Source organism: Lolium rigidum, chromosome 3 (assembly GCF_022539505.1).
Source record: "Lolium rigidum isolate FL_2022 chromosome 3, APGP_CSIRO_Lrig_0.1, whole genome shotgun sequence".
Lineage (NCBI taxonomy): Eukaryota > Viridiplantae > Streptophyta > Magnoliopsida > Poales > Poaceae > Lolium > Lolium rigidum.
In genome coordinates this window covers 295,495,734-295,514,039 of record NC_061510.1, presented here as the reverse complement: position 1 = coordinate 295,514,039, position 18,306 = coordinate 295,495,734, and positions in this window count along the sequence as shown.

Sequence of the window (18,306 nt, the reverse complement as noted above, 5' to 3'; positions counted from 1 at the left end):
CCATCGACTCAAGAGGAGTAACTGTTACGATCAGAGGGTCAATGGAGCACAAAGGGAGATTTTTTATGAAGGAACTCCTCAATGGAGCAGTTTGGAAGCTCGGATCCTCTCTTCAAAGAACAATATCGGGAGCAGCATGGGCGGATGGATCAGGTCAAGGATGGATGACATTAGATTCACCAAGGGAAAGGAGCCGATCTAGCCAGCAAGGACTAAAGAAGCGTGAGGGGCAGCTCACCTTGAAGGCTTTCCGCTCAGAGAAGCCGATTTGTGTTCAAATCGGCTGACGCTACATAAGGAACTTCCCCACGCACGATCAAGCCCAGGTCTATGCAGCTCATTTGTGTATCCTCGTCTCTGTTTTGCCTTGGCTGAGACTCGGGGGCAACAGGCCCGGTAGGTGCTCTATTGAAGGACCGATTGAAGTACCATCGGCTGATCCTCGTTGCAACCTTCTTCACAAAGCGATGAACGCTCGCTAAGGAGTTGAAGAATGGAAGGATGAATGTCGAAGGACCGATGCGTTGTTATCGGCTCATTACACATTGGCAAAGGGGGCGAATCGGCAAGGTCAGTAGGAGAGGTAAATCGGCTCAATCAAACTCAGAGGAAATCGGCAAAATCAGATTGGGGAACAGTTCTTCATTGATAGGCGAGATTTCTTACATAAAGAGCTAATTGCTCTCAAAAGGAAATACTAGGGGATACATTGCCCCATCTGCTACTACTGACCCTATGCTAGGGGTCCTATCTACGGGCCGTCATCGCCCTCGCCGTCATCCTCAGAGCTCTCATCGGCACTGCTGCCGATGGACTCCTCGTCGCTACTCCCGTAGCCCTCCACGGGGGCTTCGTCTCCGTCTTCGTCGTCACTGCTGTCGTCGTCCCACCACATGCGAAGGCGCTTCGCTGGTGGGTAGCCCTCGAGGGAGTCGTCGTCGTCGTCGTCCTCCTCCTCCTCTTCTTCCTCCATCACCCCCTCGGAGGAGGTGAAGTCGTCCCAGGAGAAGCGATCGTCATCGCTCTCCTCCTCCGGTTCCCCGTCGGCGAGGAAACGGAGGTCGCTCTCCCCGTCCGTCGAGGACCGGTCGTCCTCGGACCAGATGGAGAAGTCATGGTCTGACTCCTCCCCGGCCGCAATGGCGCGGCGGGTGTTGGCCGCATGGACCGCCGGCCGGGTTGTGCTCCGGCGTCGGCTCGCGGGACATGGAGGACTGGGCTGGAGGGGTCCGATAGGGGCAGAGGAGGAAGAAGACATGATGGTGCAGGAGGACTTTTGGACTGCTAATGCGAGGATGCGAGAGCGGAACTGTTCATAGCGGTTAAATAAAAGGGGATATGGTGAAAATTCAATGCCACGAGCAGTTTCCGAGGAAGTGGTGTTTGAAAGAAAGAGAAAAGACTGCCAAATCACGCGGAGAAGTTGAGAAGGCAAGTCATCATGGTGACGGATATTGCGACGGTTACTGCCACGACATGACCCGACGGAAGCGTAATGATTTTGGAAATACCATTTCCAAAACCGGGGGGCATGTGTTATCACCGGGATTTAACCGCGATCAGGAGGTGGGCCGCGATCAAGATGGGCTTGAAAGATTACATATGGAAGGTCTATGAAGCGGCCTTGCACGGAGAATTTGGGCTAGTTAGCCCGTGTATCTTAGCATAATAGATTGTGTATCGGTTTAGAAGTTAGAGTTTATCTCGTGCACGGTTTAGTGCACGCTCACATTAGAAAGTCCGCTGGACTATAAATATGTACCTAGGGTTTATGGAATAAACAACAACTCACGTTCAACCCCAAAACAAACCAATCTCGGCGCATCGCCAACTCCTTCGTCTCGAGGGTTTCTATCAGGTAAGCGACATGCTTGCCTAGATCGCATCTTGCGATCTAGGCAGCACAAGCCCACGTTGTTCATGCGTTGCTCGTACTTGAAGCGCTTTTGATGGCGAGCAACGTAGTTATCATTAGATATGTTAGGGTTAGCATTGTTCTTCGTTTAAGCATGCTTACGTAGTGCAGCCCTTGCATATCTAGCCGCCCTCACGCCTATCTCGGGTGTGGGGGCGGCACCCGCTGGATCATTATTTAGTAGATCTGATCCGTTACGATTGCTCCTTGTTCTACAAGGATTAGTTTAATATCCGCAATAGTTAGGCCTTACAAAGGGGGAGGATCCGGTGGCACGTAGGGTGGCGTTCGCAAGTCCTAAACGGGATGTTCCGAGGATCAACATCATGTTGGTTTTTAGGCCTTGTTTAGGATCGGCTTACGAGCACCGTGCGTGGCCGCGAGGCCCAACCTGGAGTAGGATGATCCGATTATGCGGTGAAAACCCTAAATCGTCGTAGATCTCATTAGCTCTATCTTGATCAAGCGGGACCACCAAGTATTCGTGCACCCCGCACGGATCATGGGTGGATCGGCTCTTTGAGCCGATTCACGGGATAACCCGAGAGCCGATCGAGGCTCGTATTTAATGTTTACATGTATGCCCTGCAGAAACTAAGCGAGGCATCCCCATCACCTTCTCGACCAGGTATAGGTCAGGTGGCACGCCCTTGCACTTCGCAACGCCGCGTGTGACCGGAAGAGCATTGCGGGCCGTCGCTCGGAGGGGTCTCAGCCAGCCGCAGCTCTAGGCTCTTCCCGGCTCTACAGTGTTGACAAGGCCGCTGCCCGCCGGTGGGTTTTGGCAGTCAACAGTACCTACCCAAACGAGTGTAACTGTCTCCGGGACCCAGCTTCGAGGGCCCATATAGTATTCCTAATAGAATATCCTATTGACCTATAGGTCCCACACGTCAGTGTTAGGTTCCAAACTAGTGATATCTAGACACATAAGTGGAAATTGACACATGGACATGACATGTAGGTGAAATTGGTGAGGTGGCCATCCTATCATTTGAACGGATCACGTATTAGCAATTACGACGATCTAAATTGGTCATCATCGTCTAAAAAGAAGGTCCTAAGTTGTGTCTTCTAAATTATGACGATTTCACCTACTAAAACTACGTCGTTTTTCAGCTAAATCGTCGTAAGTTTCTAGGGTTTTGACCCTCTCAAACGGCTTACGACCATCTGTTGAGAAATCGTCATATAATCATGACAATTTTACCCAGGGTCACTGAGAGAAGGTCACAAGTCAACACATTTCTTGTAGTGTGTTTTGGGCATAGAAATTCACCGAGATAGGAACAATGGAGTATTAGGACTATCGCAAAAGACTTATTTAGAAAAGATTCTAAGTAAGTATAATATGCATAAGTGCAGTGCCACACCTGCCCCTATAGTCAAGGGCGACAGTTTTGGGAAACATCAAAGTCCCCAAAATCAATACGAGCTCGATCAAATGAAAGCGGTTCCATATGCTTCGGCTATTGGAAGCCTACGAGTATGCACAAGTGTGCACTCGCCACGACTTAGCATTTATCACCGGAGTACTCGGTAGATATCAAGAAAATCCAGGTTTTGAACACCTGGAAAATGGTAAAGAAGGCATTGCGTTATGTGAAAGGCACAAAGAGTTACATGCTAACATACAGAAGACCTGATTCCCTAGAAATAAGAGGGTATTCAGATGCAGATTTTGCGGGGGATAAAGATGATAAAAAATCCACATCTGGATTTGTATTCACCCTTGCAGGGGGAGCTATTTCGTGGAGAAGCTCCAAACAGACGATAGTTGCATTATCCACGATGTATGCAGAATTTATAGCATGCACTAGTAGGAAAAGCTTCATCAGTGGCGCACAAAAACATGATTCTGTGGCGCACGGGCGGTGCGCCACAGAAACTTCGCCGCAAAAATAGGGTTTCTGTGGCGCATCGTACCATGCGCCACAGAATTAAGGTGTTCTGTGGCGCATACGGTCCAGCTGCGCCACAGAAATAGGTGCGCCACTGAATTCTATTTTGGTGCGCCACTGAACAATGTACAGGTATACTCGATTTTGTGCTCCCTGGTGTATTATACAGGTTTTATACAGGTTTTGTACACAGTATACATGTATAATATAGACAAATAGACAGATATAATATGGATACATATAACATAGCAACATTATACATCATCATCACAGTACTTAGAGCCCGATCGAGATACATATATAGTGGCAAGTGTCAAATGTTTTGCATACAACTCTTAATTCATACAAAATTCACAATTTCGAGATACAAAGTAGTCTTCATCCGATTACTCCTTTGCTCCCTCATATCTACCCACCAGGCTCGCTTGCATCGGGGTCTTCATCCAGTTCCTACTATGATGAAAATGGAAGAAAGTGAGACCAACAAGTCCGATGCACAAGAGAAATGGAATAAATGCCTCATACATTGTTGGTCAACACAAATATTAACATTCAGGGATGGCCTAAGTGAGACCAAGTCCGATGCACAAGAGATTGATATTTGTGCTATCTTACCGAGCTCACTTACGCCACCCCCGAGTGTACGGTGACCAAACATTTTAATCATCGGCATTTTGAAAATCTCAAAGCAAATGGAATGACAAAATGGAATAAGTGCCTCATACATTGTTGATCAACACAAATACTATGGTCAGAAACCATAGTTGCAGTATACACCGCAGTATACTTTGCCGAAGGGCCCTCTTTCCCCGGCCGTCGTTCCGTGAACGGGTTCTTGACGACACAACAACGCCGATCTGCCTCTCCGGTGCAGAACCACGGTAGTCCCAGCCGCCTCCCTTGTGGCCGCGTCTCCTGCGCTCTTCTCCATGGCCGGACCACGATTGGACTCACCGGGGGAATAATGATAATCGCCATCACCACAGGTGCATAGCAGTTTGCAGCGGATGCCATTTTTCTTCCCTCGCCGTCCAGTGAACGAGTCCTTGATGTAAAGACCGTGCCGGCCTGCCCAGCATTATGCCGGCCCGTGTTGCCGCGCTTCAGGACGTGTGTCCCGCGCCCTGCACTGTTCGCCTTCTTGCTCGGTGAACCAATAGACTGATCGTTGGAATAAGGAAACCGATGACGGCCGGTCGCAAGATTAGATTGCGATCGGCCGTCATCGGCTTCCTTATTCCAACGATTAGTCTATTCGTTCACCGGGCAAGAAGGCGAAGAGTGCAGGGCGCGTGAGACACGGCCTGAAGCACGGCAACAGGGGTCGGCATGATGCTAGGGAGGCCGGCACCGTCTTTCCATTAAGGACTCGTTCACGTACTGGACGACGAGAGAAGAAAAGTGGCATCTGCTGCAAAGTACTCTACACCTGTGGAGTCTGACGATAGTGGTGATGGCTATTATCATTATTCCCTCCGTGTGTCCAATCGTAGTCCGGCCATGGAGAAAAGCGCAGAGCGCAGGAGACGCGGCCACAAGGGAGGCGGCTGGGATTAGCGTGGTTCTGCGCCGGAGAGGCAGGTCGGCGTTGTTGTCTCGTTGATGCGTGTAGCTGACACGTCCGTTGGGAACCCCAAGAGGAAGGTGTGATGCGCACAGCGGCAAGTTTCCCTCAGTAAGAAACCAAGGTTTAATCGAACCAGTAGGAGTCAAGAAGCACGTTGAAGGTTGATGGCGGCGGGATGTAGTGCGGCGCAACACCGGAGATTCCGGCGCCAACGTGGAACCCGCACAACACAACCAAAGTACTTTGCCCCAACGAAACAAGTGAGGTTGTCAATCTCACCGGCTTGCTGTAACAAAGGATTAACCGTATTGTGTGGAAGATGATTGTTTGCAAGAAAACAAGTAAAGAACAAGTATTGCAGCAGATTTGTATTTAAGTATAAAAGAATGGACCAGGGTCCACAGTTCACTAGAGGTGTCTCTCCCATAAGATAAAAGCATGTTGGGTGAACAAATTACAGTCGGGCAATTGACAAATAGAGAGAGCATAACAATGCACATACATGTCATGATAAGTATAGTGAGATTTAATTGGGCATTATGACAAAGTACATAGACCGCCATCCAACCGCATCTATGCCTAAAAAGTCCACCTTCAGAGTTATCATCCGAACCCCTTCCAGTATTAAGTTGTAAAACAACGGACAATTGCATTAAGTATGGTGCGTAATGTAATCAACAACTACATCCTTAGACATAGCATCAATGTTTTATCCCTAGTGGCAACAAGCACATCCACAACCTTAGAACTTTCTCGTCACCGTCCCAGATATCAATGGAGGCATGAACCCACTATCGAGCATAAATATTCCCTCTTGGAGTTAAGAGCAAAAACTTGGCCAGAGCCTCTACTAATAACGGAGAGCATGCAAGATCATAAACAACACATAGGTAATAACTTGATAATTAACAAAACATGGTATTCTCTATCCATCGGATCCCGACAAACACAACATATAGTATTACAGATAGATGATCTTGGTCATGTTAAGCAGCTCACAAGATCCAACAATGAAGCACAATGAGGAGAAGACAACCATCTAGCTACTGCTATGGACCCATAGTCCAGGGGTGAACTACTCACTCATCACTCCGGAGGCGACCATGGCGGTGAAGAGTGCTCCGGGAGATGAATCCCCTCTCCGGCGAGGTGCCGGAGGAGATCTCCAGAATCCCCCGAGATGGGATTGGCGGCGGCGGCGTCTCTGGAAGGTTTTCCGTATCGTGGCTCTCGGTACTGGGGGTTTCGCGACGGAGGCTTTAAGTAGGCGGAAGGGCAACGCGGGGGGCCACACGAGGGCCCCACACCACAGGTCGGCGCGGCCAGGGCCTGGGCCGCGCCGCCCTATGGTAGCGGCGCCTCGTGGCCCCACTTCGACCCCTCTTCGGTCTTCTGGAAGCTTCGTGGAAAAATAGGACCCTGGGCGTTGATTTCGTCCAATTCGGAGAATATTTCGTTACTAGGATTTCTGAAACCAAAAACAGCAGAAAAACAGAATCGGCTCTTCGGCATCTTGTTAATAGGTTAGTTCCGGAAAATGCACGAATATGACATAAAGTGTGCATAAAACATGTAGATATCATCAATAATGTGGCATGGAACATAAGAAATTATCGATACGTCGGAGACGTATCAGCATCCCCAAGCTTAGTTACGCTCGTCCCGAGCAGGTAAAACGATAACAAAGATAATTTCTGAAGTGACATGCCATCATAACCTTGATCATACTATTTGTAAACATATGTAATGAATGCAGCGATCAAAACAATGGTAATGACATGAGTAAACAAGTGAATCATAAAGCAAAGACTTTTCATGAATAGTACTTCAAGACAAGCATCAATAAGTCTTGCATAAGAGTTAACTCATAAAGCAATAAATCAAAGTAAAGGTATTGAAGCAACACAAAGGAAGATTAAGTTTCAGCGGTTGCTTTCAACTTGTAACATGTATATCTCATGGATAATTGTCAACATAGAGTAATATAACAAGTGCAATATGCAAGTATGTAGGAATCAATGCACGATTCACACAAGTGTTTGCTTCTTGAGGTGGAGAGAGATAGGTGAACTGACTCAACATAAAAGTAAAAAGAATGGTCCTTCAAAGAGGAAAGCATCGATTGCTATATTTGTGCTAGAGCTTTTATTTTGAAAACATGAAACAATTTTGTCAACGGTAGTAATAAAGCATATGAGTTATGTAAATTATATCTTACAAGTTGCAAGCCTCATGCATAGTATACTAATAGTGCCCGCACCTTGTCCTAATTAGCTTGGACTACCGGATCATTGCAATACACATGTTTTAACCAAGTGTCACAATGGTGTACCTCCATGCCGCCTGTACAAAGGTCTAAGGAGAAAGCTCGCATTTTGGATTTCTCGCTTTTGATTATTATCAACTTAGACATCCATACCGGGACAACATGGACAACAGATAATGGACTCCTCTTTAATGCATAAGCATGTGGCAACAATTATTATTCTCATAAGAGATTGAGGATATATGTCCAAAACTGAAACTTCCACCATGAATCATGGCTTTAGTTAGCGGCCCAATGTTCTTCTCTAACAATATGCATGCTCCAACCATTAAGGTGGTAGATCTCTCTTACTTCGGACAAGACGGACATGCATAGCAACTCACATGATATTCAACAAAGAATAGTTGATGGCGTCCCCGAAACATGGTTATCGCACAACAAGCAACTTAATAAGAGATAAAGTGCATAAGTACATATTCAATACCACAATAGTTTTTAAGCTATTTGTCCCATGAGCTATATATTGCAAAGGTGAATGATGGAATTTTAAAGGTAGCACTCAAGCAATTTACTTTGGAATGGCGGAGAAATACCATGTAGTAGGTAGGTATGGTGGACACAAATGGCATAGTGGTTGGCTCAAGGATTTTGGATGCATGAGAAGTATTCCCTCTCGATACAAGGTTTAGGATAGCAAGGTTATTTGAAACAAACACAAGGATGAACGGTGCAGCAAAACTCACATAAAAGACATATTGTAAACATTATAAGACTCTACACCGTCTTCCTCGTTGTTCAAACTCAATACTAGAAATTATCTAGACTCTAGAGAAACCAAATATGCAAACCAAATTTTAGCAAGCTCTAAGTGTTTCTTCATTAATGGGTGCAAAGTATATGATGCAAGAGCTTAAACATGAGCACAACAATTGCCAAGTATCAAATTATCCAAGACATTTTAGAATTACTACATGTAGCATTTTCCAATTCCAACCATATAACAATTTAACGAAGAAGAAACTTCGCCATGAATACTATGAGTAGAGCCTAAGGACATACTTGTCCATATGCTACAGCGGAGCATGTCTCTCTCCCACGAAGTGAATGCTAGGATCCATTTTATTCAAACAAAACAAAAAACAAAAACAAACCGACGCTCCAAGCAAAGTACATAAGATGTGGCCGAATAAAAATATAGTTTCAGGGGAGGAACTCGATAATGTTGTCGATGAAGAAGGGGATGCCTTGGGCATCCCCAAGCTTAGACGCTTGAGTCTTCTTAGAATATGCAGGGGTGAACCACCGGGGCATCCCCAAGCTTAGAGCTTTCACTCTCCTTGATCATATTGTATCATACTCCTCTCTTGATCCTTGAAAACTTCCTCCACACCAAACTCGAAACAACTCATTAGAGGGTTAGTGCACAATAAAAATTAACATGTTCAGAGGTGACACAATCATTCTTAACACTTCCTTCATATCAATAGTAGCACCAACGGTTCGAAGAAAAGGTCTTCCCAATATAATGGGGCAAGATGCATTGCATTCAATATCCAAGACAACAAAATCAACGGGGACAAGGTTATTGTTAACCATAATATGAACATTATCAACTCTCCCCAAAGGTTTCTTTTTAGCATTATCAGCGAGATTAACATCCAGATAACAGTTTTTCAATAGTGGCAAGTCAAGCATATCATAGACTTTCTTAGGTATAACAGAAATACTTGCACCAAGATCACATAAAGCATTACAATCAAAATCTTTGACCCTCATTTTAATGATGGGCTCCCAACCATCCTCTAGCTTTCTAGGAATAGAAGTTTCAAGTTTTAGTTTCCCTTCTCTAGCTTTTATGAGAGCATTTGTAATATGTTTTGTGAAAGCCAAGTTTACAGCGCTAGCATTAGGACTTTTAGCAAGTTTTTGTAAGAACTTTATAACTTCAGAGATGTGGCAATCATCAAAATCTAAATCATTACAATCTAAAGCAATGGGATTATCATCCCCAAGGTTGGAAAAAATTTCAGCAGTTTTATCACAGAGCGGTTTCAGCAGTTTTAGCGAGTTTCGGGTAATTTTGCGCGCTTTGCACTAGGAGTAGAAACATTGCCAACACCAATTATTTTACCATTGATAGTAGGAGGTGCAGCAACATGTGAATCATTAGCATTGCTAGTGGTGGTAATAGTCCAAACTTTAGCTACATTTTTCTCTTTAGCTAGTTTTTCATTTTCTTCTCTATCCCACCTAGCACGCAGTTCAGCCATTAATCTTATATTCTCATTAATTCTAACTTGGATGGCATTTGCTGTAGTAACAATTTTATTTTCAATATCCTCAGGTTTAGCAGCCATTTTATTAATTAAAGAAGATTGTGACGCAGACATGTATGAGATTCGGTTTTCAGCATTTGCAAGTTTAGTTTGTAACCCAGAAATCTCCATATTTAGATTTTCAAGTTGATTTCCTATATTCTTCAACAAGGTAGATTGTTCATTCATAGTTTTAGTAAACAACTTATTTTGCTCATATTGTGATTGCATAAAGTTCTTGGTGGATCTTTCAATTTCTAACATCTTTTCCTCATTAGGTGAAACATATCTACCATAAGAGTTACTATTAGCAGGATATGGCCTAGGATTTTGAGCAACCAATGAAGCTAACGGAACATTATTAGGATCAATATTAGTCCTACCATTCACAAGCATAGACATAATAGCATCAATCTTATCATTCAAGGAAGAGGATTCTTCAACAGAATTTACCTTCTTACCTTGTGGAGCTCTTTCCGTGTGCCATTCAGAGTAATTAATCATCATATCATCAAGAAGCTTTGTAGCCGCCCCAAGAGTGATGGACATAAAGGTACCTCCAGCAGCTGAATCCAATAAATTCCGAGAAGAAAAATTTAGTCCTGCATAGAAGGTTTGGATGATCATCCAAGTAGTGAGTCCATGGGTTGGGCAATTTTTAACCAAAGATTTCATTCTTTCCCAAGCTTGAGCAACATGTTCATTGTCCAATTGTTTAAAATTCATTATGCTACTCCTCAAAGATATAATTTTAGCAGGGGGATAATATCTACCAATAAAAGCATCCTTGCATTTAGTCCAGGAATCAATACTATTCTTAGGCAGAGATAGCAACCAATCTTTAGCTCTTCCTCTTAATGAGAAAGGAAACAATTTTAGTTTAATAATATCACCATCTACATCTTTATACTTTTGCATTTCACACAATTCAACAAAATTATTGAGATGGGCAGCAGCATCATCAGAACTAACACCAGAAAATTGCTCTCGCATAACAAGATTCAGTAAAGCAGATTTAATTTCAAAGAATTCTGCTGTAGTAGCAGGGTGAGCAATAGGTGTGCATAGGAAATCATTATTATTTGTGGTTGTGAAGTCACACAACTTAGTATTTTCAGGGGTGGCCATTTTAGCGGTAGTAAATAAAACAAACTAGATAAAATAAATGCAAGTAACTAATTTTTTTTGTGTTTTTGATATAGCAAACAAGATAGTAAATAAAGTAAAGCTAGCAACTAATTTTTTTTTGTTTTGATATAATGCAGCAAACAAAGTAGTAAATAAAATAAAGCAAGACAAAAACAAAGTAAAGAGATTGGGAAGTGGAGACTCCCCTTGCAGCGTGTCTTGATCTCCCCGGCAACGGCGCCGTAAATTTGCTTGATGCGTGTAGTCGACACGTCCGTTGGGAACCCCAAGAGGAAGGTGTGATGCGCACAGCGGCAAGTTTCCTCGTAAGAAACCAAGGTTTAATCGAACCAGTAGGAGTCAAGAAGCACGTTGAAGGTTGATGGCGGCGGGATGTAGTGCGGCGCAACACCAGAGATTCCGGCGCCAACGTGGAACCTGCACAACACAACCAAAGTACTTTGCCCCAACGAAACAGTGAGGTTGTCAATCTCACCGGCTTTCTGTAACAAAGGATTAACCGTATTGTGTGGAATATGATTGTTTGCAAGAAAACAGTAAAGAACAAGTATTGCAGCAGATTTGTATTTCAGTATAAAAGAATGGACCGGGGTCCACAGTTCACTAGAGGTGTCTCTCCCATAAGATAAAAGCATGTTGGGTGAACAAATTACAGTCGGGCAATTGACAAATAGAGAGAGCATAACAATGCACATACATGTCATGATAAGTATAGTGAGATTTAATTGGGCATTACGACAAAGTACATAGACCGCCATCCAACCGCATCTATGCCTAAAAAGTCCACCTTCAGGTTATCATCCGAACTCCTTCCAGTATTAAGTTGTAAAACAACAGACAATTGCATTAAGTATGGTGTGTAATGTAATCAACAACTACATCCTTAGACATAGCATCAATGTTTTATCCCTAGTGGCAACAACACATCCACAACCTTAGAACTTTCTGTCACTGTCCCAGATATCAATGGAGGCATGAACCCACTATCGAGCATAAATATTCCCTCTTGGAGTTAAGAGCAAAAACTTGGCCAGAGCCTCTACTAATAACGGAGAGCATGCAAGATCATAAACAACACATAGGTAATAACTTGATAATTAACATAACATGGTATTCTCTATCCATCGGATCCCGACAAACACAACATATAGTATTACAGATAGATGATCTTGATCATGTTAAGCAGCTCACAAGATCCAACAATGAAGCACAATGAGGAGAAGACAACCATCTAGCTACTGCTATGGACCCATAGTCCAGGGGTGAACTACTCACTCATCACTCCGGAGGCGACCATGGCGGTGAAGAGTCCTCCGGGAGATGAATCCCCTCTCCGGCGGGGTGCCGGAGGAGATCTCCAGAATCCCCCGAGATGGGATTGGCGGCGGCGGCATCTCTGGAAGGTTTTCCGTATCGTGGCTCTCGGTACTGGGGGTTTCGCGACAGAGGCTTTAAGTAGGCGGAAGCGCAACGCGGGGGGCCACACGAGGGCCCCACACCACAGGTCGGCGCGGCCAGGGCCTGGGCCGCGCCGCCCTATGGTGGCAGCACCTCGTGGCCCCACTTCGACTCCTCTTCGGTCTTCTGGAAGCTTCGTGGCAAAATAGGACCCTGGGCGTTGATTTCGTCCAATTCCGAGAATATTTCGTTACTAGGATTTCTGAAACCAAAAACAGCGAGAAAACAAGCAATCGGCTCTTCGGCATCTTGTTAATAGGTTAGTTCCAGAAAATGCACGAATATGACATAAAGTGTGCATAAAACATGTAGATATCATCAATAATGTGGCATGGAACATAAGAAATTATCGATACGTCGGAGACGTATCACTCGTCAAGGACTCGTTCACGGAACGGTGGCCGGGGAAAGGGGGGCCCGTCTACAAAGTATATTGCGGCGTATAGGTGACCAAACATTCTAATCATCGGTACTAAAATGGAAGAAAGAGCCAAGTGGTATCTCAACTAGATATCATATGCCTCATACTTTTTTGGTCGAAAGAAATATTAACATTCCGGGATGGGGTCAGTGAGGCCAGGTAGGATGCACAAGAGATTGATATTTGTGCCATCGCACCAGGCTCACTGGCCCCACCCCAGAGTGTAGAAGTGACCAAACAATTTAATCATCGGCACTAAAATGGAAGAAAGGCCAATGAAATTAAGAAGTATTTAGTATGAACTAAATGGAATGCCTCATACTTTGTTGGTCGAAACAAATATTAACATCCAGGGATGGAGTAAGTGAGGCCAGGTAGGATGCACAAAATATTGATATTTGTGCCATCACACCAGGCTCACTTGCTCCACCCCCGAGTGTACGAGTGATCGACCAACCATCTAATCATCGGCAAGTACAAAACACCAACAAACCAGCAACCATGGTGACATAAGTCAAGATGCTCAAACACACATACCATGCATGGAGCAGATGCTCCAAAGGGATTATTCATCACTTGGTATATAGACCAAGTGATGCTGGCAAAAGAGAGGCCAATCAAGAACCAGTAAATACAGTAAGTGGTAGATATGCCTAAACAAGCAACAACACATAGCATATCCCAGCCTAACCAGATGAGACAAGTCTTGGTAGCCAACTTAATCACCTAGCACCACCTAGCCTTTTAAAACCATCAGAAATAGTCCATTTTCTTCAAAGGATACCACATTGGCATTCATTTACATGATCCCCTACTGTGGATATCTCTATTTTCATCAAAGCCAACAAGAAATAGAAATTTATCATTACTCAGTTGAGTTCAAAACAAAGCTGGGGTACCATAAGGGATTACTCATCACTTGGTAGTAACCAAGTGATGCTTCCTAGAGTCCTTAAAAGAAATCCATCATAAGCATGGTCAAATACACATATATAGCATGGGGCAGATGCTCCAAAGGGATTATATATTCATCACTTGGTAATTTGGAGAGCAAACAAGCAGTAGCCATATCACTCAATCCAATAATATAGTAATTTGGATCATAAGGCATCAATTAAGGAGGCAATTAACCAGGGACAAAGGGAAACATTTGATGATCCAGTAAGTGCATGACACTTTGAGCTACCAAGAATAAAGGCCAACATTGGATAAACATCTGCAAGCAGCTCACACACACATGCAAACACATGTGTTGACAGTAACTAAACAGCAGAAGAACACCGCCAGATATTCATGGGTACTTAGGATCAGTAGGGAATTGATAAAGTACGGTGAGGAGCAAGCATACCATCAGAAACTGTCCATTTGAGAGAAATAACATTGGGGTAATGTTAAAATGTTTATCTCCATATTTGGGAGACATTTTTAATATTGGAGTCTAGCTAATGGAAATCAAGAACTAGTCTTGATCTCCAAATGGTGATTAGAGGGAATTTATTCATCGTAAGCAACATTAGGGACAAATGGGATCATGCAAGGGACTTGGGTCATTTGGATCATAAGGCATCAATTAAGGAGGCAACCAGGGACAAAGGGAAACATTTGATGATCCATTATCATAGACAACAAAGCAGCAACTTTTTCCCCTCTAATCTAGCTAGAGTCCTTAAAAGAAATCCATCATAAGCATGGTCAAATACACATATATAGCATGGGGCAGATGCTCCAAAGGGATTATATATTCATCACTTGGTAATTTGGAGAGCAAACAAGCAGTAGCCATATGACTCAATCCAATAATATAGTAATTTGGATCATAAGGCATCAATTAAGGAGGCAACCAGGGACAAAGAGACAAAGTAATTTCATCGAGCACTTTGTGCCCGCACGGGAGAGGAAGAGGGAGGGGAGGGGAGAGGTGGAGCTCACCGACGATGCTGTTGGAGGAGGGGCCGGGTAGAGGAAGAGGGAGGGGCCGGGTAGGGGTGGAGGAGGAGGTTGACGATGATGGCAGGGGTGGAGGAGGAGGAAGACGCGGCGGCTCCTCCTCCTTGACGCGGAGTGATACGTCCAATTTGCATCACTATTTTATATCATAATTTGCTGTTATTCATTGATATATTTCATATTGGGACACAATACTTATGTTATTTCATCTATTTTGCATGTTTCATGATTATTTGGAGATTGAGCACCGGAGCCAGGATTCTCGCTGGAAAAAGCACCGTCAGGATGCAATATTTCGGAAGATCAACTGTGGAAGGAAGTTTTACAGAAGATCCTATTTTTCCGGATGACGGAGGAAGCCGAAGGGGGAGCCGGTTGGACCCAGGGTGGGCCCACACCATAGGGTGGCGCGGCCCATGGCCTGGCCGCGCCACCATGTGGTGTGGGGCCCCCTTGGCCTCTTTCGCCTCCTTTTCTTCGCGAAACCCTTCGTCCCGAAGACCTAAGCCACAGAGGAATCCTCACGAAGGGTTACAGCCGCCTCGCGGGGCGGAGAACACCGAGAGAGAAAGAGCTCTCCGGCGGGCAGGAATCCGCCGGGGAAATTCCCTCCCGGAGGGGGAAATCGACGCCATCGTCACCGCCATCGAGCTGGACATCATCTCCATCACCATCATCATCATCTCCACCATCATCACCGCCATGTCCACCGCTGGACATCGTCACCGCTGTAGCAATTTGGGTTTGATCTTGATTGTTTGATAGGGGAAACTCTCCCGGTATTGATTTCTACTTGTTATTGATGCTATTGAGTGAAACCATTGAACCAAGGTTTATGTTCAGATTGTTATTCATCATCATATCACCTCTGATCATGTTCCATATGATGTCTCGTGAGTAGTTCGTTTAGTTCTTGAGGACATGGGTGAAGTCTAAATGTTAGTAGTGAACTATGGTTGAGTAATATTCAATGTTATGATATTTAAGTTGTGGTGTTATTCTTCTAGTGGTGTCGTGTGAACGTCGACTACACGACACTTCACCATTTATGGGCCTAGGGGAATGCATCTTGTACTCGTTTGCCAATCGCGGGGTTACCGGAGTGACGAAACCTAAACCCCCGTTGGTATATCGATGCGGGAGGGATCGCAGGATCTCAGAGTTTAAGGCCGTGGTTAGATTTATCTTAATTACTTTCTTGTAGTTGCGGATGCTTGCAAGGGGTATAATCACAAGTATGTATTAGTCCTAGGAAGGGCGGTACATTAGCATAGGTTCACCCACACAACACTTATCAAAACAATGAAGATTAATCAGCTGTATGTAGCGAAAGCACTAGACTAAAATCCCGTGTGTCCTCGAGAACGTTTGGTCATTATAAGTAAACAAACCGGCTTGTCCTTTGTGCTAAAAAGGATTGGGCCACTCGCTGCAATTATTTCTCTCGCATTTTACCTACTCGTACTTTATTCATCCGTTACATCAAAACCCCCCGAATACTTGTCCGTGAGCATTTACGATGAATCCTTCATCAAAACTGCCTGTCAACACCTTCTCGCTCCTCGTTGGGATCGACATTCTTACTTATCGAAGATACTACGATACACCCCCTATACTTGTGGGTCATCAAGACTATTTTCCGGCGCCGTTGCTCGGGGAGTGAAGCGCTATTGGTAAGCGGAATTGGTAAGGAAAACCTTTACTCGTTTGTGCTGATTTTATTTCCGCTCGTTGCTATAAGTCATTATGGAGAGATCTTCTCTTCAATTTCTATTTGGGAAATCTACTACTACTGCAACGGTAGTGGATGAGGCGCCAGGTGAGGAGGTAATACCATATAAAATACCTACGAAAATTATTAAACATGTTATGGATAACCGCTATGAAGGGGATGGAACTGTCCATCCCGGTGATCATTTACTCGTTTTTGCATGAATTATGCGGGTTATTCAAATGTGCAGGTATTGCTATGAATGAAGTTAGGAAGAAACTATTCTCTATATCGCTGTCCGGTAAAGCGGCGCATTGGTATAAATTGTCGAAGAATGGTGATTCTCTTGATTGGGAGGACATTGTGCCTTTATTTTATTCCAAATTTTATCCTCCAAGTGAAATTCACAAAGATCGGAACCGCATATATAATTTCTGGCCTCATGATGGAGAGAGTATTGCCCAAGCTTGGGGGAGATTGAAGTCTTTGATGCTCAAATGCCCCATTCATGAGCTTCCTGGTAATATTATTATTGATAATTTCTATGCAAGACTTTCATTTCAAGACAAGACCCTGTTGGATACTTCTTGTTCTGGATCATTTACACGCAACAAAGAAGAGTTTAAAAGGGACCTTCTTGATCGGATCCAAGAAAATACCGAAGGTTGGGAGAACGACAAAGATAGAGAATCAGGTATAATTTATGATTATAAATGCATTGAAGCTTTTATGGATACTGATACATTTCGTAATATGAGTGCTACATATGGTCTTGATTCTCAAGTTGCTGCAAACCTTTATAAAGCTTTTGCCTCTCATTATGAATTGCCTAAGAAGAATTTTGATAAGTATCATGAACCATACAAGGATAGAATTGATTCATCTATTAATAAGTGTGTTGTAATTGAAACTGCTGATCGTGTTATTCCTGAAGCTTATATTGAAAAAACTCCTTTTCCTGCTAAAATGAAAGAGTACTCTGTTATAAATAGTGCGGTTCATAAAAGTGAAAAGAAACCTAGAGAACCTGAAGAACAAATAAAAGTTGAACCTCGCTGTTGCAATAGTTAAAGATCTTGTGACCGAAAATGTTGAGGATGGTCATATTATTTTCTCGTGAAGATGCTTCTAATATTGTTTCACATCCTAATAAACCCAAACAAGCTAGTGTTCCTATGCTATCTCGTTAGAATTGGTGATCATTGCTATTATGGTTTATGTGATATTGGTGCAAGTGTTAGTGCTATACCTTATGAGCTTTACACGGAGATTATGCACGAAATTGATTCTTGTGAACTTGAAGATATTGATGTGGTTATTCAGCTAGCTAATAGAGAAACTATTTCTCCAATTGGTATTGTTCGAGATGTGGAAGTTCTATGTGGTAAGATTAAATATCCTGCTGACTTTTTGGTACTTGGTTCTCGCTGCTAGTGATTATTGTCCTATCATTTTTGGTAGACCTTTTCTAAATACTTGTGGAGCTATTATAGATTGCAAGAAAGAGAAAACTTTGACTAAATTTGCTGGTGAATCTTATGAGTTTAACTTCTCTAAATTTACTAAAACTCCTTATAAAGCTGATTTGCCTAGTAATGATTTTAAAATGGAGCAGGTGTGCATCTATTGTTCTTGTTCCTAATAATCCTTTGCAGC